At 41.6% G+C, this 24,058-nt stretch overlaps 1 long non-coding RNA gene across 1 annotated transcript in view; it reads right to left on the bottom strand.

Annotated features, from left to right (window-relative positions):
* Positions 1–21,059, bottom strand: part of LOC110358295 (uncharacterized) — a 79,091-nt gene extending 58,032 nt beyond the window's left edge. The window contains exons 1-3 of the long non-coding RNA XR_010473713.1: positions 13,553–21,059; positions 12,504–12,601; positions 6,898–7,059 (exon numbers count right to left, since the gene is read on the bottom strand). This is a non-coding gene — a long non-coding RNA (uncharacterized LOC110358295). The remainder of the gene's footprint in view (positions 1–6,897; positions 7,060–12,503; positions 12,602–13,552) is intronic.
* Between the last annotated feature and the right edge of the window lie 2,999 nt (positions 21,060–24,058).

The following is a 24,058-nucleotide window of genomic DNA, read 5'->3' as shown; positions in this document are numbered from 1 at the left end:
TCATTACAGCCCAACACAGCACTGTGAGAGACGTGGGGAAAAAAAGGGACAGGGAGAAGGTCTGACCAGCAAGTAAACAAATTATGAAGATGCAGAAGTTGTCTGCATTTGCAGAGTCAATTGTCGCTTCCACACCATCGCAGTGAAAGCTATGTGTGCTGTGACTTCTTTTAAACAGCCTTCCTTTTCCTACAAGGTTTACCATTTTTGAACATTGGTGAGCAGGTTATAACTGAAAACATTAAGAGGTGACACATTGTGTAAAACTTGTGTAAACAGGTCCTACATAAATTTGAAAAGAAGGGGTTTTCTGTTTTCACGTCCAGGCATAAGCTCTTCAGAAGAACGGCCACATCCTCTGCATGCCACTGCACACCTCTCCAAAAAAAAGAATGGCTACAGTCCATGAAAATATGCGGGTCTGGGTTTAGGTTTAATAGCATGGAGATCTCAATTAAAACAAGATCATATAGTGCAGTAGCTCTAAAACATTATGCACAACATATATATGTAATATACACAACAACCAGTATATATATATAAGGTAAGAACCTGGAAAAGTTTTTATGAATTTCAGAATTTTAAATTCTTTCACTAAAAAAGCAAACAGACTGACAGGATCCCATAAATCCAGTCCTAAAAACCAATCCATCAGATTGTTGGGTTTCTTTAATCAGTTCCCATTACTTCTTAAGGATACGATGGCTGACATTCAGCTGGGAGCGGAGGGAAGAATTAAGTCAGGGAGAAGTGTGTGGGAAGAGAAAACAAATAGGAAAATGTGGGTAAGAAATGGAACGTGGGATATTCACGAGAGAGGGAACATGTGAGTGGTGGAGCTGGTAGGAAGGGTGGAGAAGGCGGAGGAAGGAGCAAAAAGGCCACTGAGAAAGAACCACCAGCAGCGTGCCCAGAATGGAGGCAAAGATCTCAAAGCGAAGGATGGGACAGAACAAAGAGGCACCGACAAAACAGGGTAAACAAAGAAAAACAAGAGCCAATAAGGTCTAGGTTTCAAAAGGATGAAAACAAGAGTAGGGAATCCAAAAAGCCTGTGGGATAGCTGCTGTGTAAAAGACAGCAACAGTGAGGAAAGAGCACAAATATTTTATCATCTCCCTACCTGTCTATCTGGAGTAGAGAGGGAAGCGCCCAGGTCTAGAAATTATTTTTACTGTGCAATATTGTCAATGCTTTTTGTTTTGCTTGAAATATTGTATTTTGCTTGGAATTTTTTGCTTGTTTGAGGGAGAGAAGTTAGTCAGGAACAGGCAAAAGCAACATCTTATACACATCACACCAGCTCAGCCTGAGCCTGCAGGAAACAGCCCCTGCCCAGGTCTGCAGGCCTCATGGAGAAAATAATTTTGGGCTAGCATCAATTTTTCATGCTTACTTGCTTCCCAAAAGGCTTGAGGAGGTTAGGGGAGAAAAGGATAGACACTAATAGCAGGATGGGGTCTCCTCTCGTCCAGCCATTTAGCTAATCCCCCACTGAGTCAGGACTATAAGAGGGTGGGCAGGATCTGCTGGAAGCCCTGAGGAGCGGCACTCCAGCAGCTGGATTTCACTGCCAGATCACTGAACCCTCAGGGTTTGCTGCAACCAAGCCAGTGGGATTTTCTTTGCAATTGCAAACAGGTTTTTGGGAAAGAAAACCCAGCTCTCCCCCCCACCGGGCCTCACCCTTTGGCTTTGCCAAGAAATCTGCTATATTAAGGCAGGAGGCAACCATGCTGGCAGGAACGCTTCTCCTCCACGCTCAGCCTCCCCACGGGAGTTGCTTCATTCTCACATATCTGCTGAGAAACAGCTTGTTCTTTCTGGCTTTCCTCAGTTTCTGTTTTTAGCGGTGCCTTTCTGCTGCTTCGCACAGCAAAGGCCAGGTTCAAAGGAGATGAGGTTCATAGGGATATGATTTAGTGACAACGTTGGATTAATGGTTGGACTCTACGATCTTGAGGGTCTTTTCCAACCAAAATGATTCAATGATTTTCTATCTCGTTCTTACCATGTGCCCCTCAGATCAGAAGCTTTCTCCTGCTCCACTCCTAACATCTTGAAGGTTGTTTCCTGGTATTTTCTTGTACTTTTGCTCTCCAGTTCACTATATAACTTTTTCATAAAATGAAAGGCTCTAGTATGAATTCCTGTTAATGTCTCACAGGATGTTTAATGTATCATTTTCTACGCAGGAGATAGAACCATCAGGACAAAATGATGAAGAGCCGTGGAGCCAATGGAAGGAAAATCCGGGTTAGGACTCTCCAAAAGGGAAATGTCTCCTCACCTACTCATCTGCTGCTGTCAAACTGCAGTGCTTGAAAAGAAAGTCTGCTTCTACAGAGAGAGGAAGGGGAAGATGTATTGAGAGATAAAAATGACAGCGGAAACTCAGGATCTGTATATCCCCTTTGGTGCACAACTCTACAGTGACATATATGTATCTCATACATGGGGAAATATAGACAGACGCATGTGCATATATACACATGTGAGACATCTGTATCTCTAAATGCACATTTATATATCCATCTTTACTATTTAGCTCAAGGATTAATGTGCTAAATCCTAAAAAAATATTTGGCATCCAAATCCCATTAATTTTGAAGACATCTGCACACCCATACCATTCTATAAACTAATAAAGACAGAGTTTCGCTCCTGACATTTCTTACAGTGCCTACACTATCACAGTATTCAGCACCCATCCTGAAAAACTAAACAAATTCAGGCAATCCCCTTTCGCATGACAAAATCTGTGGGAGACTAACAAAAGCCAAAGGTCTTTAGGGAAAATTAAGGACAAGAGAACTTGAATTGGTGGTTCTTGATCACGTATCAGAGTTACTCAAGCTGCAGCTCTACCAGGAATAATTTAATATTACATAGTGTTTCACCAAATCACTTTCACACACAGCTTTGCGCAATATTTTTCCAGCAGTGTTCACACCGAGACAGACGCAAGCTCGCTCTGCCCATGCTTCAAGCCAACTGGAAGACATATCAAATGTCAGATGTTGCCCCGAGCTAAAGTGCCACGTCTCTTACTAGCTCAAAGCGGGCACGGCACTAACTGTATCCATATGATGCTTGGTCAGCTCAAAATGCAAACAGGGTGAGATCATCTCTGATCTCTGTTATAGGCAACGCAGGCAGAGGGTTTTGCCTGCACAAACAATGCAGTTGCAGGGGTATTACTCCACTGTTGCTTCTTTAATGCCTAACCTACTCCAAGTAATAGAAAAGAATTAGATCTTCAGACTACACTTCAAAACAAAACAAAACAAAACTGGTAAATGGTTTACTTGTAGCATGTACTGAAGTTGGAGGAAAAAAAGTCTACTCAGAACTTATCTGATTTGCCTGTTATAGCAGAAAGCATGGCAAAATTTCCTCTTTGATGCCATCCTGCTGGAGCAATCTGAAAGAGTATTTTGGCTCTATAAATCATAATCATCATGCTACAACACAGTGCATGGTGTCTGCTCTCATTTTCTTTGTACAAGGCTCCAATACGAAAGTAAAGAAAGTATCAGCTGAACCCTGCAGTAGTTTTCTTCTGGTCTAAATCGTCTGAGGAAAGTGGCATGAAAAAAGGGTCTGTCGTCCAGATGACCACAGGGACCTGAGATATGGAAAGATGCTCTTCTAACATTCCAGAGATCCACGGAATCTAAGAAGCTGACACAGAATAATTACTTTGTGTAGGTAAGGATGAGGCTTTATCCTTCTTCCATAGCCCCACTGTGATGGAGACATTTTATTCTTTAAGTTTATATATTGTTCAGTGAGTTCTGCCATCTTTCTCCAAATATTATTGAGTTCTGCCATATTTCTCCAAATATTATTTTCACTCAACAATGCAGCTGCCCAAATACCATAAAAAAAGCACTAGCTGAAAAAAGTATTTGTCAGGAAATAGGGTTTCCTCTTCTCCACCTAACACATTCCAGCAAGTTCCAGCCACATTGCTTCCTCCTAGCATTTAATTTGCCAAAGCATGCAGTGATCCTGGCAAGAATCTGAAGTCAAATGTTCATTATTATCAGCATTAACAGTTGTTATTGTTCTTATATCAATAGGTAAAGCTTGCCCTTAGTAATAAATTGTTCTTTTTTCCTGACTACTTGTTGTGGTTTAACCCCAACCAGCAACTCAGCCCCACACAGCCACTTGCTCACTCCAACCCCTGCGGTGGGATGAGGGGGGAAAGGGAGAAAAATTGTGGGTTGAGAGAAAGACAGTCTAACGAGTAAAGCAAAAGCCACACACAAGCCAAGCTAAAAATAGTCCTCTTTACGTAGCATCATGATATTTTCAGATTTTCATGTTCAGCTTTGAATGCTATATGCATATTGCCTGGTGAGAAAAAGCCTTCTACATTTAATATATATTATACTTTCATTCTTAACTGGATTTAGTATAGTGATCATTTCTTGTTCCTCCTTTCCCAAGTTGCACTGCTGTGGCTGCTGCCACAGTTTCTTGCTTATTCTCTAAGCTTCTTGCTTGTTCTCCATCCATATTTCACTACCAATTATTTACAGTTGTCCTGACCGTATAGCAAGAGTCCTTATGTTGCTCCTTGCCTTCAAATTGGATTGAGTTTGCACAGCTTTGACACTCCTTTGCACAGCTACACTGGGATTGCAGAATTCCTGTTTGTAGGAATACAGAAGCCCTATTTGACCTTCTCCAAAAGACAGTCTCTTTACTACCTTCAGAACTAAAAGCCTGACCTAAGAGCCAACCGATGGATTCAAATCAACTCCAGTGTGCTTTGCATTTGATTAAAACCAAGATCCCCCACTCTGCCATGACTTCCCAAATACTTTTGCTATGTAAACTAGCTTTTAAGACAACTTTCTCTGAACACAGATTGAACACACATCTGCAAGAACATTTCTTTGAATTCAAGGTAAAGTACCCAGACACAGTTCTGAGGAGTACGATACGCAGTATCTTAATTCTCACGCAAACAGTTCCTGTTTATCTTCACGGAGGACTGACTCAAATATTAGCTTTGGGATTTGATAAGGGACACATTAAACAAACACTGATGCCTGTATCATAAAAAAGCTGGCTCTCAGCCAGATAAGAGGAACACTGCCTACAAGTTAAGTATTACCATGCTCAGGGTTTGCTTGCAGTGGTATTTTCTTCTACAGCCTGGATTTTTTCAGTAGTGCATGAGCATATCTAATAGAGCAGCTTACAGGGAGATTTCAGTCACCCACAGCACACAACAAATAAGACATTTTTTTATCCCACTCAGTGCTCTTCTCCCTCCTGAGAACTCTGGTAGGAACTTCAGGTCTTGGACACCATTTTATTACTTCATTATCACGCACTGATGAAAGAAACAACACTTTAATTGTTTTCTATCCGCGAGATAATGAATTACTCCTCTCTCTAAAATACAGAGGCGGCAAAACAAGGAATACGAATACTCATTTCCTTTTCCAGTCAATAATTAAAACACTTGTCAAAAAATGTGACAATCAGCAAAAATCAATGTAAAATTTGGTAATAGCTCGACACTTTCAGTATTGCAACAACTTTCACCTCATACTCTCAACTAATCAGCCTTACAAAAGCTGAGTGGTTCCTTGAAATTAATGGTGCTTCCTGTGGACTACACTGCTTCTCGGCATGAATTAGGCAAAAAATCCCAGTGTTTTACAAAGAGATTTTGAAGTAGATCTACAATAACTCCAAAGGAGCTGCCTCTGATTGGAAAAATAAAATAAAAGAAAGGCAACCAACTAAATAACATGGAAAAAGAGGGGTAAGAAAAGGTCACACTTAACAGAAAACAATGAAAGTTTCCACAGGCACTTACCAACTTCCTTACCCTGAACCACACAAATGTTTTAACTAGATCTTACTTGATCTTGCAACAGATAGCTAATGTTTTGCTCCTGGAAGATGACTTTCACATCTTCTCAAACCTACATTTTACCTCAATATTTTCTGAAACCACAGGCATAGGGTAAAGATACCAGAATCTGCCACTGAAATGTGCTGCCTGAATTTGTTAAATGCTTTCGGAGCTTGTACGAGCTCCTTTTCCCAGGACTCAGACTTCCGCTGATCACATCCTGCAGTAAAGCACTGGAAGAAGTTATATCACTCCCATTGGCCGTAAACACCAACAGTTCTGTCGCTCATTTAGAAGCTAAAGTATTTGTCCATAAAACTTGAGGAAAAAGCCACAAAATTTCAGCCTTGTCCCTGAGGAACTGTCCCCTTTCATCCCAGTCTCAGATACTACCACAATAAAGAGTAAATAGTGGGAAAAAAACCAACAGGTCCAACAGCACTGGTTGCACCAGAACACCACCATGCATGCAGGGACTGTTGCTGAAAAGGGTCATTGCTGGTGAGGGTCACCTCTCAGGGAAAAGCAGCACTCTATTTCAGAAAAAACTAGTTTAGAGCCTAAGGTAGTGAGAAAGAAAGGATGAGTGCTCTCTTTTCCCCAGGCAGGCAAGTATCCACTAGAAAGCTATTTCCAAAGGTGTAGGATAGACTGTGATACCTGCCAGGAGAAATAAAGCCCTGAGCATCCTCCGCAGAGCTTTTCCACAAGCAGGTAAATAAGCTTCCCGCAGCCGAAGCAGCACGACACCCAGCTTTTGGCTCCTGTCTTGTAGAATCACCCAGGAAGCAAGATCTATTTTGCTTAAGGGTAAAGAAGGTCTGTTCCCACGGGAGAGCTTGGCTTCCTGCTTTGGGAAAACTAAAATAGGTTGATTATGTCTGCTACAGCCTCATAAATCCACATCAGCTGCCACCTCAGGGAGAGCCATTGCTCCTCTGGGTGATTTTCTTCCCCACTTAGAGAAGATGAACAGCTGGTTACGTATATCACAGCTCTGGCAAAACACTTACCCGTAGCCTCATGCCACTGAAGGAGCAGATTTCTGTCACTGAGACCCCAGGAAAACAGGAGACAAAGCAGAGGCAGCTTGTTTTCTTTTGCACCAGCTTTTTCAGGTTAGAAGACAAAATGGTGGTCAGACCAGGGTTTGGTAGTTTTCTTCCCAAATAGAGCTAGAAGGAAACAAGCCAAATTTTAAACCTGTAATCACATATATTATATAACTGTATATGTGCTATAATTGAATAACACTGAGGGGCAGGTAGTGGTGACTTTGGCAGTGTAGCAAGTTGCCAGCTGTGCTCAGACATCTGGATCCCACCTCATCCAACACAGTTTCTGACTCTAGGGTCAGCCTGAGCCTCAGGGAACCCAGGCTCAGCCCTCACCATACAGACAAAAATATTAATAATCACAAGCAGGCTTAGTAAAACCAGGTGACTGCAAAGCTGCAGAAACTATGCAGCTTTGAGGTTTTCTCCGACAACACATATAGCTCCACTGATACCAATACAGATATATCAGCTCATACCCACTAAAAATGAGGTGCAAAATACATTAAGGTAACACTGGCATTTAATAACTCTATGCTTATAAGAATTTTTTAAGGCACGCAGTTTTGCATGCGTATAGCAAATTTCCAAGGAACATAAATTTCCTTTATACTGAGGCAGAAGTATTATCCCATGAGCTCTTGTCTGTTTTTTCTTTCATAGCTGGACGTGTCAAACAGACCACAACCAGCAGATAAGAAATGCCTACAGAATCAAAGCGCAGATTAGAGACACAGCAACGGCAGCCGAGAGAACCATCCGCCACAGCTGTGAGACAGATCAAGGGAGCTGAGAAAAGCTAAGTGCAATTTCAAACTTTACATGACATCCAATCCATTACATAAATAAACAGGGTATTACAAGGCTGTGAAAACACAGATTTTCTTTCCTGCCTGTTAGCCATGGACTCTGTGACACCGGTTGTGGCTAATGCTGCCAATCGCGATGCTGAAAGACAAATAAATAAAAAAATAAATTAGCCTCTTCTCTCAGCTTAGATGGGAATGGTCGTGTCTTGGCACTTGAGAGGATGTATAGATCTGTTTTTCAGCAAACTGCCACAGCAATATTAAAACCTAGAACTATTAATACGGGACCACTCTGTGATTCAAAGACATGCCTGACATGTAAATCTTTTCCTCCAATATATGCGTTCCCTAGTACAAGTACAACTACAGCAGAGTTTGCGTATCCAGGAACAGATTTACATCATGCAATATCAATGTAAGGAATGCAATAAACAATGCACGGAAGAGGCCTGCCGGGTTTTCCAACGCTTTAGAGGTTACAAGGCAGTTCTTGCCAGGGATACTGGCCAAACGCTTTGTGTAAATGAAGGTATGCAATATGGAAGTGGTCCCTAGTAGGGAGACCCAAAAAGAAAGGTTGTGAGATCGTTAATTTTCCTGAATTTCCAGGTGGGAACTCAAACTGGGGTTTAACTAGCAATCCTTTTCAGTTTGTGCTGGGTCCATGCAGCTGCATGCCTGCCTAATTCTGGGAAAGGCTTATCACATCACCTGAGAACCCTTGTCCTGTAACAGCAACTAATATTGCAGAATCTTATAACAGCCATTGAGGTTTCTTAGCTGCTCCCCAGAAGGCAGGACACAGCCACCCTCTTTTAGCTTTGTTCTAGTTAGACACAAGAGTATCCTGAATACACGTGGCAGCAATCAGACTATGCAATTTCTGATTTCAGTGTCAAAATGGTTATGCAAATACTAAAAACTTAAAGCCCATCTTCCTCTTCTTCACCATTGCAGTCCTTCGATCTATAAAAATCCACCCATCTGAAACTGACGATTTCCAAAATGCATCTTTCTTCTTGTTATGGAAACAGCGACTCAAAATGAAAATATCAAGTGAATGTAACTGTCCCTGATGTCAAAGCAGGGACAGAATCTAAGAGTAAACAAATAATATTTACATGTCATTTATCCTTCGCCACAAAAGAGAGGTTTGATGCACTCCATAATGCTCCTTAGAGCACAGCTTCTTTTTGTACAGTTTGAAACACTGCACTTTCAAGGACTGTGTCTTCCCCCATTCACAATAAACTGAATAAAATGGGTTGTAACGAAATTGCCAAATGTAAAAAAAAAACTTGCAGGGCCATTGTTGTGCCTTCAAACCTCCATCCCGCTCCCTGCTTCACCTCAGTGCAGCTGAAGACACGTTTATGCTGCAGTGATAAAACTACTACAATGCACGCACGGCACATGAGCTAAGAAAAACATCCAGGGTGTTATTAAGTGTCAGTAGAAAAATCTTACAGCGCTTAAAGTATGCAGTTATTTTTACCTGGGGTTCTGGTGATTAACAAGCTGTGAATGTCAGATCCATCTAACTCACCCTGAAAGTACAGGAGAGGGAACCAAGGAACAGGTCCTTAGCACCACTTACTGAAACAATACAAAAGTAAGAATTATTATTATTGCTAGTTCCACTATTGCACTTCAATTCAACTGAAAATCTGCCATCTGATAGCACAAAGGTGAGTCAAGTGCCTCAGGAGATGAAACAACTAGCATCACTCTCCAGCTTAGCTTATATTACACTTACAAGCAAGATGAAACTATTAGAAAACAACATTCTCTGTATTCCTGATGTACACAGGTGCTTTTAATTCACAGCTCTGCCTTCTCCTCCCCTTCCCATGAAAGAGGCAGAGAATTATGAATAGCAAGTAAGTCAAAAACATGGTGCAAAATGCCTCACTATGTACTATCAACGGACTGCATGCCTGTGCAGCATCAGGCCAAAGCAGGAGACAGCGCCTGCTTCCGGAAAATGCGTGTAGTCAGGAATTACCTTTCGGTGGAAAATATTTAACCAGATGGGAATGTTATTTACATGAGATGCTTCCCGTTAGTGGCGACTAACAGTCGTGGTATGAAACCTCTTCTTTTTACAACACTAGAGTTATCCCACGCTTTTAATAATTAGTAGCACTATTATTTTTTTCCTTGCCCAGCCCATACTTTCAAGTTATCTGTGCAAGAAACACTGAACTATTATGGTCTGGCGACCCGCTTAGCACGATGCACAGCGGCAGCCAGCAGATAAGCACGGGAAGAGGGGCAGTTGCGGCGACTGGAATTTGTCACCGTGTTATGATTCACCACTAATTTATGTGGGATGCCGAGTAGCAGAGGCAAAACCCAAGGACGCATTTAAGTTCACCCTCCGTATGTTCTTTTCTGCTTATAGGTGGGGCTCCGTTCACAGGATTTCCCCTTCCTCTGCCATTACAGATCACCAAGGTCGTTTATCCAACAGGGACCACAGGTTGGAAATGCTTCGAGAAAACCCAAGTTTCACCCCAGCTGAGGGCAGGTCAGTGCTATATCCTCAGGACAGCATTTTTTTGACCTGCAGAATTTAGCATGAGTTGATATATGTTTACGTAAAGGCCACACTTTCCTTCCACAGGGCTTGTGCTTTAAATCACAGTATGTCCAGCACACACATCTTGTCTAACATTTATGGCGTGGCCGGTAGCACAAAGTCCCATTACAGCCACTTTGCAGACAGGCAGGGTCTGGAAAAGCCTGGCCTGAGCGCCACCACCCCACGGACACCCCCCGCCCCACCCCCCCGGGCTGCGCCCGCCGCTACGGGACTGCAGCGCCCCCTGGCGGCCGGCGGCACGCGGCACTCAGCCCCAGCGGCGGCTGCGAACGGGCGTGTCCGGCCCCTGAGTCCCTGGGTTCGCGTCCCGCCGGCTGCTGAATCAGAGTCGGCGTTGGAAGAGACTCTTAAGATTGAGTCCAACCATAACCTAGTGCTAGCACTAAACCATGTCCCTAAGAACCTCAACGACGCATCTTTTAAACCACTCCAGGGATGGTGACTCCACCACTGCCCTGGGCAGCCTGTTCCAATGCCTGACAGCCCTTGCCATGAAAAAGTTTTTCCTGATATCCAATCTAAACCTCCCCTGGCACAACTTGACGCCATTTCCTCTCATCCTATCACTTGTTACTTGGGAGAAGAGACCAACACCCTCCATGCTACAACCTCCTTTCAGGCAATTGCAGAGAACGAGAAGGTTTCCCCTCAGCCTTCTTTTCTCCAGGCTAAACCACACCAGCTCCTCAGCCACTTCCCATCAGACTTGTGCTCCAGACCCTTCACCAGCTTCATTGCCCTTCTCCGGACTTGCTCTAGCATCTCAAGTTCTTTCTTGTCCATGAAGGTGCACTAACGTCTCTCCTGGAAGCAGCAAGATCTTTCCTCCAGCCTCCTTCCTCTGAGGCCCAGCCAGAGCTCCCTCTGCGGCAATGGGAGCCCAAACAAGGCCCCTCCACGCCACCTGTTCACTGGCTCCCATCACCCAAGCCCTCTCTGATGGAGGTCATCTTGCAGCCAGAATCGACCCTGAGGAGGCAATGGGGCAGAAAACCCTGCTGCCCTCCAGCCCACATCATCTTCTTCAGAGCTCCCTGTGTCTCCACAAAGCGCAGGCGGTCCGGGGCAAAGCCTCTTCTTACTGTGGGGTGCACCAGCAGCAAAAAGAACTAAAAACAACCGGTGCTCTGGCAGCAGATCTTTGTTGGCTTTCCATCCACTGGCAGCAGCATTCCCCTCATTAAATCCTCTTTTAATACAGCCCTGCTGAGACAGCAGCTTTCAGAGGTGGTGTGCTTTCTGGCCACATTTCAAGCCCTGGTTGAAAGCAATTAAAACCACTAGCATGGTGCTGAGCTCCCAAGGCCTTGTTTAGTAGGTTGAGGCTGGCAGAGTGACACCAGAGCATGTCCAGTCAATGTGATGGTGCCTGTGGTTTGCGCAAAGTCAGCCTGGTCAGGACATGGTACAGGGTTACACCTATGGAGCCAACAGAAACAGATTCACCTACATGCTGGCTAAAATGAGAATGTATTCTTCTGTCTTAGCCTTGCTCATCCAAATCCAATAGGACGCAAAGGAAAAGAAATGTGGAAAGGAAAAATCCCCTGTGCACATTCCTTCCACCTTGGCCCAGTGGTCAAGTTTGTCCCTGGCTTAATGGGATCCGATAGTAGGACAGAATAAAACTTTCACGAACACTCATGGTGGTCCTGTGCTACCCTTCTTATTAAAAAGGAGTGATGATACATATTTTGCCTTCAGCAAGGCTTTCTTTGCAGATATAATCTTTAAAAAAAGGAAAGATGACCTAAAGTGCAGAAGATACTCTGTCCTCAGAGAGCAGTATCAGTGGTTTGCTGTCAAATCGAAAGGATATTTTCCATTATGATCTGTCTTGGATGACTTGAACACTTTCATAAATAATTTGGATGATGGAAAAGAACATGCTTACTAATTCTGCAGATGACAAAGCTTTAAGGAAGTTTGAAGACAGAGCTAGAATGAACATGATCTTGGCAAATCAGAAGAGCAAATGAACTTAAAAATGTAACCCAGTAAAGAAAAATGCAGTGGCCTATGCTTAGTCAGAATTAGCACCTGTACAAAAGAGGGAAGGGCAAGGCAGTGGTGCAGGAACACTTCTAGGATATTCATAGGGATTCATAAAATGCATATCAGTCAAGTGACACTGTTGTAAAAAGACTTACATCATAAAATGTGGTAACTGTAAGTAATCCCCGTGGAGTAACAGCAGCAGCAAACCCAGCAGTCCTTAGGTATCAGCTGAAATACTGCATTTGGAAACCTATGAGCCAAATGGAGAGAGCCAAGAGTGTCAAAGGAAGAGAAAAAAAATAATACATGATACATTTGTCATAATTATTTTGACCTTCCTGCACGAAGATCGGAGGAGAAATTACTAGCAGTCAGTTACAAGAAGGACTTTACAAAACTGGGAAGCAATCATCTAGTTATTAACTCCCTAAAGGAAAGGAGAAAAGTAATGATCTGTGATGTCAAGAAATGGAGTTTTTTGCTCCCCTCAGCCTGAAGGAGCAGAAACACCCAGCAAGTTTTAAGAGGTTGACCAGTCCTTCAGCACAACACTGCCTAAAATACCTCCCCCTTCCTCTCAGGGCTGTAAACAACCTCTGCATAGGAAATGCAAAACTGCAGTTAAGTCTCCGGCTGGCCACAGGAAATATGAAATTATACACTCTGACTTGAAGGGTTTATGTGAATCCAGTCAAAACTTTCTGAAGTGGATGCCTCAGATCAGGCCATTAAGTCCCCACACAAGCCAAAATCAGTGGCCCCATTTTCAAACACACAGAGAGCTCGGCAGCTCGTGGAGAGTCTGAGAGGAGCCAGTGATTGCTTGTCACATCTGAGAACCTGTGCCACTTTGGCTCTAAAATGTGCACCTGAAATCAATTTGCTACGCAATTTTTCACTGTCCTAATCCTGGTGTTTTGTGAGCACTTTCCCTAGGTTTTTGGGGTTTTGATTTTTTGGGGGTTTGTTTTTTGGTGTTTTGTTTGGGTTTTTTTTTTTATTATTCCTAGGCCATTATCTCCTTTGTAATGCAAAAATAAATATTTCATATTAAAGCAACTCTAAAGCTCCAACTTCAGAAATCTTCAATGGGTGCAGAACTTCAGGCTGAGAACTACAGCACGCCGAAGATTTTACCACATCAAACACAGTTTTGCACTCCCACATTCCCTCCTGCATTCATAATTACGTTCTGACTCACTTTATAATCACATTCGGGTCCCAGTCCTGCTTTGGAAATCTCATGGCTACAGGCAGGGACGTATCTTCCCATGAACAGCACCCATCTTCAGTTAAGCCGTGTGCAATCATTATTGCCACAGCCAAGAAACTGCTTCTTCACCATTTGAATGCACCAGTTACCGCATCTGGACTTCTTGGCTGAAAAAGCCATATGGTGCAGAAGCCCCAGCATTCTCTCTATGGAAGAGCGTTAAATGGAGAGATTTTGTTACTGTCACTCTCAAGGAAGTTATAATGACCATTTTTTTCAGAGCTGAACAATAGAACAAGTACATTGTATCTGTAGGAGGGACAAAAAGTGATTACCTACAATGACAGTAGAACAGGAAAAAATAGCTTTTACCCCCAAATTCTGAGTACTTCACGCAAAATACATCAAACACCTGATTTTGGGTAAGTTTTGAACAGAAATTCCCAACTTTTCTCAGAATTCATCCCCAGCGAACTGCAAGAACACATTTTTTCAGAAGGATGCATCACCAATAGCAGATGCTTGCAACAGTAATTAGAGCTCAGAAATAGGAGAAAAGGATCCACTAAAAATCTTACTCTAATACATATGACATATGTGGTGGGATTACTCTCACCTAACTTCAGATCTCTACAAAGCAGACTTCTGCCTGGAAAACAGTCACCCTTGGCTGGCACCGCAGCCAGAGAAACGAGCAGGTGGCACCAAATTAAATCAGCTTACCCAGGGTAGCAGCGTTTGCACAGCAGGGAAAGGAAGAGCTCCTACTTGCTTTAATAACTGCTTTTCCTCACATTACCAGTTGGCTTTCTTTAGTCTATTGCATTTATCTTAAGTGGTTGCTTTCATTTATTTTAAAGTGTTGCAATTCATACAGCTTGAAGTTTGCTCTCCTTTATTGTTAACTTTTTTCTCTCCACAAACCCTACAGTTAAGAGATTTACAGGGAACTACAGGCATACCAGAGAATAAGAACCCTTACCTTACCTAAGCTGTTTAGTTTTCATCTATCTTAAATGAAATAACAGTTAATTACTAATCCATTTACAGTATTTTAAAACCATATTTCTTAATAAAGGTTTATTTTATATGTGTTCATGCTGACCTCTCGTTCCCCCACCTAGAAATCGAAATATCCCAATGATATCCTTGAACCAAGCTGAAACTGGAGACACAGCCAACAAGTACCTGCTGAGCCCAGTTGGGTCAAATGCAAAGATCATAAGCTTGCCTTATTTCAGTAATTTTCTCTTCATCACCATTAAACCATGAGATTTTACTTATCTTCACATTAAAAATCCTACCTGCTGACACAACTCATCTCTGTAGCCTCCAAGAAGGCAACAACTCACTGAGCAGTTTTCCAGTCTTAAGCCTGTTAATATATTTTATTACCTACTGAAAACAAATTGGCAACATCAACATCAACAGGTGTCTGAAGTAGTATTAACATTATTTTAGGGTAGAATTATACACATTTCAAGAAGTGACTTTGAATGCTTCATCTCTTACCAAGGAAGCTTTTGTTTCTGTGAATTCTTCTGTCTGAAGTTATAGTCATTTGGGCTCAGAGAAAGAAGAACTGGCAGTGGGTTTCTCTTCACAAGAATTTGGTTGTATTTCAGGGTGAGTAAACAAATCCTAAACCAATTATATCTATTATCTACTCCAGTTTGATACGTTCAGAATAATATTGACAATTCCAATCATGACTTTACAGCTCTTCATTAAATGATAAGACATTGGTGTTTACCCTTAAAAGTACTGAATACTGAGCACAACTATCAAGGAGCTGTTTTGAGTAGAAGAAAGGTATTAATATAATTATGAATATAACTGTGGGTGACTCCAGCCCCAGAAGACACAGATGACAGGGATCCATCAGACCTCTTGAACATCTGCCATCAGCCACAGGAGGGCAAATTGAGCCCAGCAGAAACTATCACACGTGGGGAAGGGGAGAAGCTCAAGGAAATATAGAATATTTACAGACAACCTCCAGACCACAAGGATTTGCTCCACAGTTCACAACCAGCAGCACTCTACACCCCAGAAAAATGAAGCCCAAAAAATCTCAACTAATGGTCGAGCGGTTTGCCAATCCAAGCAACAATTTCAGAATAAACTTATTTGGCCGTGGCAGGCACTGCAGCTATTCATAATTCTCCCCTCAATCAAAGCTAATTTTTGTGATTTGAAAGAATACTCCTTTTTTTCATAAAGGCTGGCGTCTCCCCAGCAATCGGTGAGCTCCCTGGCAGCCGGCCAGATGCAGCCTAATTCCTGTTCATTATAATGTTTATATCTGCATAAATCTGAGCCAGGTGAAGTCACAACATGCACTAGAATGACAAATGTATCACACACAGCAAAGGGTCGAGAAGGTGACTCTGGAGATTTTTCATCACTGGATGACAGCATGATCCAAATATACAGTTCTCAAGGTTTTCCAGTTCCCAAACTCATTGCCAAGTTTCGGCTAGACCTTGGCCTTTTACTTTGTCCACAGATTTGCTTTAGTTTTCATTAAACAGGTGATCAAGGTAACCTGTATATTATGTTTTTTGTAACTCAATTCAAATTCTTTTTTTAACAAAAAAAAATTCTTCAGTGTTTCAGTAAATCTTGGTTTTTTCCTTAGAAAGGTAAGGCAGATCTTTCTCAGCTTTGCTGCAGGACCTCTGGGAAATAAAGAGTGCTTATATTATGCATTTTTCATCCTAGCATTGAGCTGTTATAGGCAGAGCTGGTTTGTTTTCTTGCCCACTTTCACGCATTCTTTTTTCTTCTCACTATGAAAAAAATCAAGCCTGGGAAGGAACAAAGAAGGGAGGATGCTCAAGATTTTAATTTGTGAGTCGTGCGTTCACATCATCCAAATGGAAAGTTACTTCATCACATACAAGTTGGAGATATGACCAGAAAAATACAAAAGGCTCATTGCACCTTCACTGGTAGTGAGGGATCTTTAACCAAGGTGCGCTCTCCCCAAAGTGCCCATATCAACAGCCATGTTCAAAACAGCTTGGCTAAAAATCCACATCTTCTAGTCTAAGAAAAAACACAATATTTCAAATGTAAAAGCCATACAAAACAAAAAGACGTTTCAAAACAGTCCTTTCCACCCTGAAATATATCCCAAAGAGGTAAAAACAGGTGTCAGGTGCCACCTTAAAAATAAAAGCCAGCTTTGAATAGTTGCCAATAGCACGCCAAAATTATCACCCTGGTTTCCTCCAGAGAAATTGCGGCCTCTCAAGCCAAAAAGGTTTAAAATGGGGGGTTATGTATCTTTGTCTTGTGGTTTTCCAGCCAGTTGTGTCACCTGGTTAAGCGCCCTTATGCTTTCAGGCCAATTTTATTTAATGAAAGCAGCGTGATCATGAGACTGGAAGCTTGAGCCCTAAGGAAAAATGCTATCATGAGACTGCCTATAAAAAAAATTCAGGAGTGAATTGTGAAGTGCAGAGGTCTTTAAACACCAAGGCTATTTCGTATCTGTGCCATTTGCCTGTTTGTGCAGGGAGCTCATGCCTGTGCTCTTCCCGGGGGTGAGCAGGCAGTCAAACTGAGCACCCAATTTGCAATTTCCAGGTGTATTTCAAAAGGAATTTGAAAGAACCTCCGCTTGTCTGTGGGTATTTTAATCCCATCACTCTGGCAGAAACTGAACAGCTGCTACATTAAAGGGAAAGCCCATGCGTCAGAAGTAAAAAAGATGTTACAAGCAGACCTGAGCAAAAGGCAGCTTATGATTAAGTCATGAGAATGTAATTAGGGGTGTAAGAGCACTGGAATACCCTAGGCAGATTCTTTTCTTTGAGGCCTCCACCTTGGAAAGGCAAGAGGCTCTGCTGTAAATGAGTGCAGGATCTCTATCAGCTTTTCTTCATCACAGATCCCTGCAAACTCCTACGAGGAAAAGGGGCGAATCATAGAATATCTCAGGTTGGAAGGGACTGCTAAGAATCATCAAGTCCAACTCCCTGCTCGTCACAGGACTACCTAAAAACTAAACCATATGACTAAGAGCATCATCCAGATATTTGAGATCCCTTTGTAAATTTTTATACTAATACTACAGAGTTGTTTGGCCTCTGCTGGATAAAAAATTTTATTTATATATTGTTAACCACTGCATGTCCTGAAATTATTTTCAATATTTGAAACTACCTCTAAAACGTCTATTTTGTTCACCTCCGACATGTCAGGATGCAGGCTTCCATAGGAAGGAAAATCTCCACAAGGTCTTGGGAAATGTATTTTGCTTTTGGAAGTAGGCCAACACACTCATTTCTAACTGAAAGTGAACTAACTGAAGCAGGTAACATTGCAAAACAGCTGGATACATTTACCACTCAAACAAGAAAAAACATAAGTTTACCTAGATTTGAAAAAAAAAAAAAAATAGTATTTTACCTGCCACCCCCAAGCAAGTAGGATTTGACTGGACTATAATGGAAACTGCAGAATTTAGGGAAATAAGTGAAATATTAAACAAATCTCATCCTGGCTCTTCAATTTAAGTTATTATGCATGAGAAAAATCTTCTGTGTTGAAGAGAACTGGATAGATAGGTAATTCTCTGTCTTTAATTGCAGGACGCAGAGTCTCTAGACCCTTGAAGTTACAGCTACCTTTTTTTTAAATGAAGTAGGACCTCATGAAGGAAATTGGTGTCACCATGTTTGTGTTAAATTAAATCTGAAGAACAGTTAAGTAATAGAGAAGACTGACTTCTACAGCAGGCACTTGGGAAAAGGTAGAATCATAGAATTGTTAGGGTTGGAAGGGACCTTCAAAGCTCATCCAGTCCAATCCCTGCCATGAATTGGGGGACACTGCCATTGAACAGTTTAAGTGACAAAGAGTGATGCTGGGGGTCAGCAAATACAGAAAAGATGGGAGACTCAGAGACTCTCTCTATGGTGCTGTTCTGAGGAAGGTCAGGGTTTGCTCCTTGCATTGGGGGGCGGAGGGGATAAGAAATTTTTTTTAAAATCCTTGAGCTGCTTTGATGTCTTTTGAGTTAACTCCAGTTGAATTAATTCATTATTTGCATATAATTATTTTTTGCTGCTAGGCAGTCATATTTGCTATTTTGAGTCTAATTAATCATTAAGTTACCTGAAGTCTTTGTACCAACATTTAAGAAATTCCACACATAAAGGCAGGTTTGCTTGGATTTGTGTCATTGCTGAAAACAGGCTTGCTAGCCAGAGCTGACACCACCCTAACGCTGCACACCTATAACCTGCAAACATGGACCACCTGGTATCTTTATAAGCATTTCTTGCATGTACTTCTAAGTCTACTCAGAATATCTTTCACTGCAACAACCAACGTATTTGGTGCAGAAATAGAGAGGCCTCACAATGCCATTCCTAAACTTTGGGCAAGTCACGAAATATTTTGAATAAACTCACATTGGTCATCTGGGCAGCCAACAGCGATTAAAAGGGTAAAATTTCAAACAGAAAGGTCTCTGAATATCACAACTCACAATAAGAACATAAATTCTTCCTGAGTGAATCAGACAGAGGAAATGAGGCACATTTCTCCCTAACACTGATTCACTAGAGCTGTACTTTGCATTTTTGCCACTGCCATTAAAGTAACAATTTTGATTGACATGAGCTCATTTTTAATTAGCCAGATCAACCAAGGCACAACATCAGCATTTCTGAAAGCACCTGAAAAAAAGCAGCCTACTTCTGCAAGAAAAGCTTATTTCCATTTGAAGATTAAAGGTTCCAGACAGCAGCAATATGTTTCTATCCCCCATTTCAAAAGGAAAACTTGAAAACATCAGGCTGTACCACACAAGAGATTAAAAGATACAGGGAGATAACTCACAACCAATCCTGCTTCTCAGAGGCCTTTCTTCCTTAATCCTGTCCAGCAACAGCCTTTAACAACAGTATAACTGCATTAATCAAGGATTATTAGCAAGAGATCTTAAGGCAGCATTTTCACCCATCCATCTTGGATGCACTGCATTGAGAATGCACCTATTTTTACACCCAAACCAGATGTTTCCATTTTTATGAAAACAGTCAAAAAACTAAAAAACTTCTTTGTTTTGTTTTGTTTCAGTATGAAACAGAGACAGTTAGAAACCTTGAAAGCCGCAGCAAAGAGAAATCATCACTCCCTGGACAGCTGTGAGCAAGATGAGAGAAAAGCATTTAAAATAATAATAAATTTGTGACACAGACCAGTTAGAGGAAATCAAATCTTTTCTGACCCATGATGAAAATTAGACTTAATATTTTATTTTATGGTATATGTATATATAAAAATATACACACCTGTACAGATCAGGATTTTACATACCACACTCTTTGTTGTGTTAACAGGTGACGATCTTCCAACCAAAATGAATCTATGATTCTGTGATGACTGCCAGCTACAGGGCATCGAAACAAACCCTTGTAGAAAATACTCCTGCAGACAGACTGTACCACTTATGTTTCTCTCTCCTCGACTTCACAGTCCCCATACATTATAACTGAGCATTAATTTATTCTGCCTGTTGGCTGGACCCGCAAACAGCAATCCATAGGCATCTATTCTGAAGGAAAAGCTGAACAAAATATTTCCATGTAATAAATTTAGGCTCCACAACCCCACAGTTAACCACTGGAAACATCAGGACAGAGCTCCACTGGCAGTGGAATTCCTGGTGGCCTCCCACTCCTGCAAACCTCTGCCTTGCTGCTTTATATCAGATTTCCAAGATCTGCAACACAACCATTTGCAAACCTTGCAGGACATGTTTACAGTCTGATCAGCAAACTATGCAATTGCACATTCAGTGTGCAACAACTTGTTAGACACTCAGCTTTGGTTTAGATATTTTTATATATTTTTTAGCAGTCATAGCTCCTTTAGCTGATACCAGAGGCTTTGTCACTTCTGCTCAGCATCACCAAGGTTTTCATTTTCTGTCATAACCACTTAATGCCAGGCAGAACATAGAGACTAACAGTCTAATTGCTTCACTGTCCTCCCTGCTGCAGCTTGTTTTCTCCAGGAGTGAATTTTGCGTCAGAAGGCTCACCCGTCACAGCAGCTGGGCTGGGGTCCCCCTGGCAGCAGACTTGGGGCTCCTGCCCACCTGGTCATCACCCTTAGGGCCTCATCACTGTCTGCCCTCTCCCTCTGCTGTTTTGGTATTTGCCCAGACTATTCATTGTGGTTGTATTTAAGATTCAGCTTTTATTAACAGCTGGCATAGCGTTTCTTTCTCCCATCCCACTACTAGCTTAACACGCACACTTTGGAAAAATGCTCCAGCTTTCCAGAAGCCGCAGCAAACTTGCACCACCTATCGACACTACAGAGCCTTGGTTTCCAGCAATGCAGCAGTGCTCCCCGCTTTGGAAACTCATCTTTGTACTTCCAGCATCTTACATTCTAACATACCTCAAAAAAAACAACCAACCAACCAACCAACCAACAAAAAAAAAAAAAACAAACAAAAAACCAAAACCAAACAAACAAACAAACAAAACCCCAAAACAAACAACAACGACCAAAAAACCCACACAAAAAAGTGCGTTGGATCTTACCAGCTGTTTGGCTGGTGACTTCTTTGAGTAGCAGCTACAGCAAAAAGCGCTGGACACAATGGAGAGTCAGCACAATGCCTGTCAATGACCAAAACATGCTGTTTCTTCCTCACTTTTGACCACTGCTCAAGGCCATGGTCTTTGTGGAGGAAACACAGAAACAGTGTATTAATTCTACCATAATGCACTGAGCTTCCTGCTGTGGGTATTGTGGATTTATTTCATATTATTACAATTTTAACTTGTGGGCTGCAACATTACCAACACACTTTGCACTCCTTTTCTTCCAGAGCTAGGTACTTGCTGGGGAAGCTGGTTTTATTCCCACTTTCCCCTTTCTGTCTGGCACATGCTCCACTTTCTACCCACCCTGAATTTTTTCCAAGAATCAATTCAAGGCTTAAGAAGAAGAAAGTTCTGGCCATAGGTACCACATCTGGAGCCAGCCCAAAAGCAATGGGAAGGGGAAAGGCTGGACAACTCTTTTGTCTGAGCCCTATACCAGAATCTTCATGTCTCTGAGTGACAAAAGACAAACACAACAAACCTTGGAGACAACCAGAAAAGAGCCCGAAGGTGGGCTCACAGGTGGGACATGATGGTGTCATTTCATAAATGTTTCAGTGGCATCAGCTGAGTTGCCTCAAGCTCAGAAATTCCATTTTTTAGGGCATTTTGATCCCTAGCAATTAGGTGGAGCTTCTTTCCCTAATTGAAATAACACACGAATCCTTCCAGGGCCATCGGCAGCTGGTAAAAAACCAAAACAAAACAAAATGAACACCAAATCAAAAAACATTGATTTGGGAAAATTTGGGAGCTTGGTGATTGCAAAGTTCAGTTTTTAGTTGTATTAAGGTGTCAAACTGCTTCAAACCTGTATCAGTTAGGAGACAGCTTGCCAGAGGAAGCCAAAAGTACGGTTCAGTTCTATCCAGTGCAATGTCCAGTTGCCCCTAATGACTCTTAATAAAACAGAGACTATTTCAGTGTTCACTTTCTATTGATGCACCACGAGCAACTATGATACAAGGCATTCAAAACTTGGAAACTACTTTTTCTGGCAGTTTTCAAAGACACGGAAAAACCCACTTTCACAACAGAGCTTGTTCAAATAAATGATAACTGAATGAATAATAAAAATCTATTTCAACCTTACTGGCCTGATCTACTGTGATAGGAATCCATCAAATCCTTGAGAGAGCACCAGCAGCTCACTTGTATGTTGTGTGCTTACACACAAGCTACACCACTCAGCACTTGGAAGAGAAATTGGTGGCATCCAGAGGCCATTTTATTTCTTTTTGCAGAGGATTCAGCTTCCTACCAGCTTTGACACTCCCTTTTACATAGCACAGCATCTGCCAAATGACAGCAATCTCCCAGCACAGGTAAGAATCCTGTGTCAGGAAGATACAGCAGTTGCTTCTTCAAGAGTTTTTAACAAATGTCTTAGCTTTTCAGCATATCTATTAATATTACGCAGTCCATCATTCTGCATGAGCTCTACAACTTGAAAGGTCTGTCAGATTTAAGGTATTTTAATCATTTTTTCCAGCTCCTTTTGATACTTGTAAAAAAATACCCTGATGTATGTCTGTCTTTACTATAAATCAACAGTTAATTGCAGAATAAGCTACTGTAGCCTAGAAAACAATATTATTATCATTGACTGTTTCTCAAACGTTCCTTGCCTACGACATTCCCCTGACTGTGATATAAAGCAAGCACCAAAGAAACTGCAGCGATCCACAAAGTGCTTCCTCACTCACATTAGGCCCAGATCCTCATCTTTATTATAACATTATTTCTTTCCAAAAATTACGTTTGAGACAAGTCTTTTGATATTCAATAACCTGTTTACAGGAAATGACTTTACACAAAACATCAAATGAGTTGACAGCAAATTGAATTTAAAATATGATTTTTTTAAAAGGCTCATGAAATTCATATTGCTTTAAATATAAATTAGCAGCAGTGCCAGAAGGGATGAATGTATTTCACTACTTGACTGCAGATAATTTAAACGTACAGTTTTACCTACGTCCCTTGCATTCTTTGTACTTTGCTAGGAAGGGTGAAGGAGCACCCTTAGCTGCTCTGCTGCCTGGTTCAAACTCATTTCCTGGGACTCCATCTTTACATCTTCTGATCAAGGTTCACACTACAGTATTTTCCCTCATTTAAAGCGGTATCATGCATCCTGGTCAAATTCGAAACCTAATAATTACATTCTTCCTACCTCAATTCTCTTCCTACGTAAATTCTTCCCACGCCTTCAAATGGAGTCAATATTCTTTATATTCTGCCCAGGATTACTCTGCGCTTTTACAGAGTTGATGCCTGCTACCCCAAAGTGAAGCTGAAGTGACACATGCAAATTATTTTGAAAAGTCTCTATGCTCCCAAGAGGAAATATGCTCAACTTCAGGATCTTACCATCATGAATAAATTCATACAGGAAATAATAACACACATTTGATGGTTCGTACTACTCTGATAGTCACCTTAATAATCACACTCCCACAGACGAACAGGCTTGCATAAAATTATGTCCAGAAATCTTACTTAAAATTTGAATTCAACCTATTAAATGAGTAATAACTTTCCCCTTGCTTGCTTGCATGCAGACAACCAAACACCTCTGGACTTCCTACTTTTGCAGTGGAAGAAAATATTTAAAGACATGGTAAAACATCACCGATGTGCAAAGTTTAAGAGTGCTTCAACAGAGAGCGACAACTAAAATAAACCTCTCTGCGTAAAAATCAGCTCTGGGTATTTTTTCCACCCTCTGTCAAACTACAGGATCCCCAAATTATGTTCAGAAAAGCCCTGTCTAAAATGTGAGCTGCTGCATTTCATCAGCTATCAAAGATGACTCAGGATTACAAGGACTGAAATAAAATGAACATCCTGT

This window comes from Columba livia, chromosome 7 (genome assembly GCF_036013475.1).
Source record: "Columba livia isolate bColLiv1 breed racing homer chromosome 7, bColLiv1.pat.W.v2, whole genome shotgun sequence".
NCBI lineage: Eukaryota > Metazoa > Chordata > Aves > Columbiformes > Columbidae > Columba > Columba livia.
This window is presented reverse-complemented; position numbering and strand designations above follow the sequence as displayed.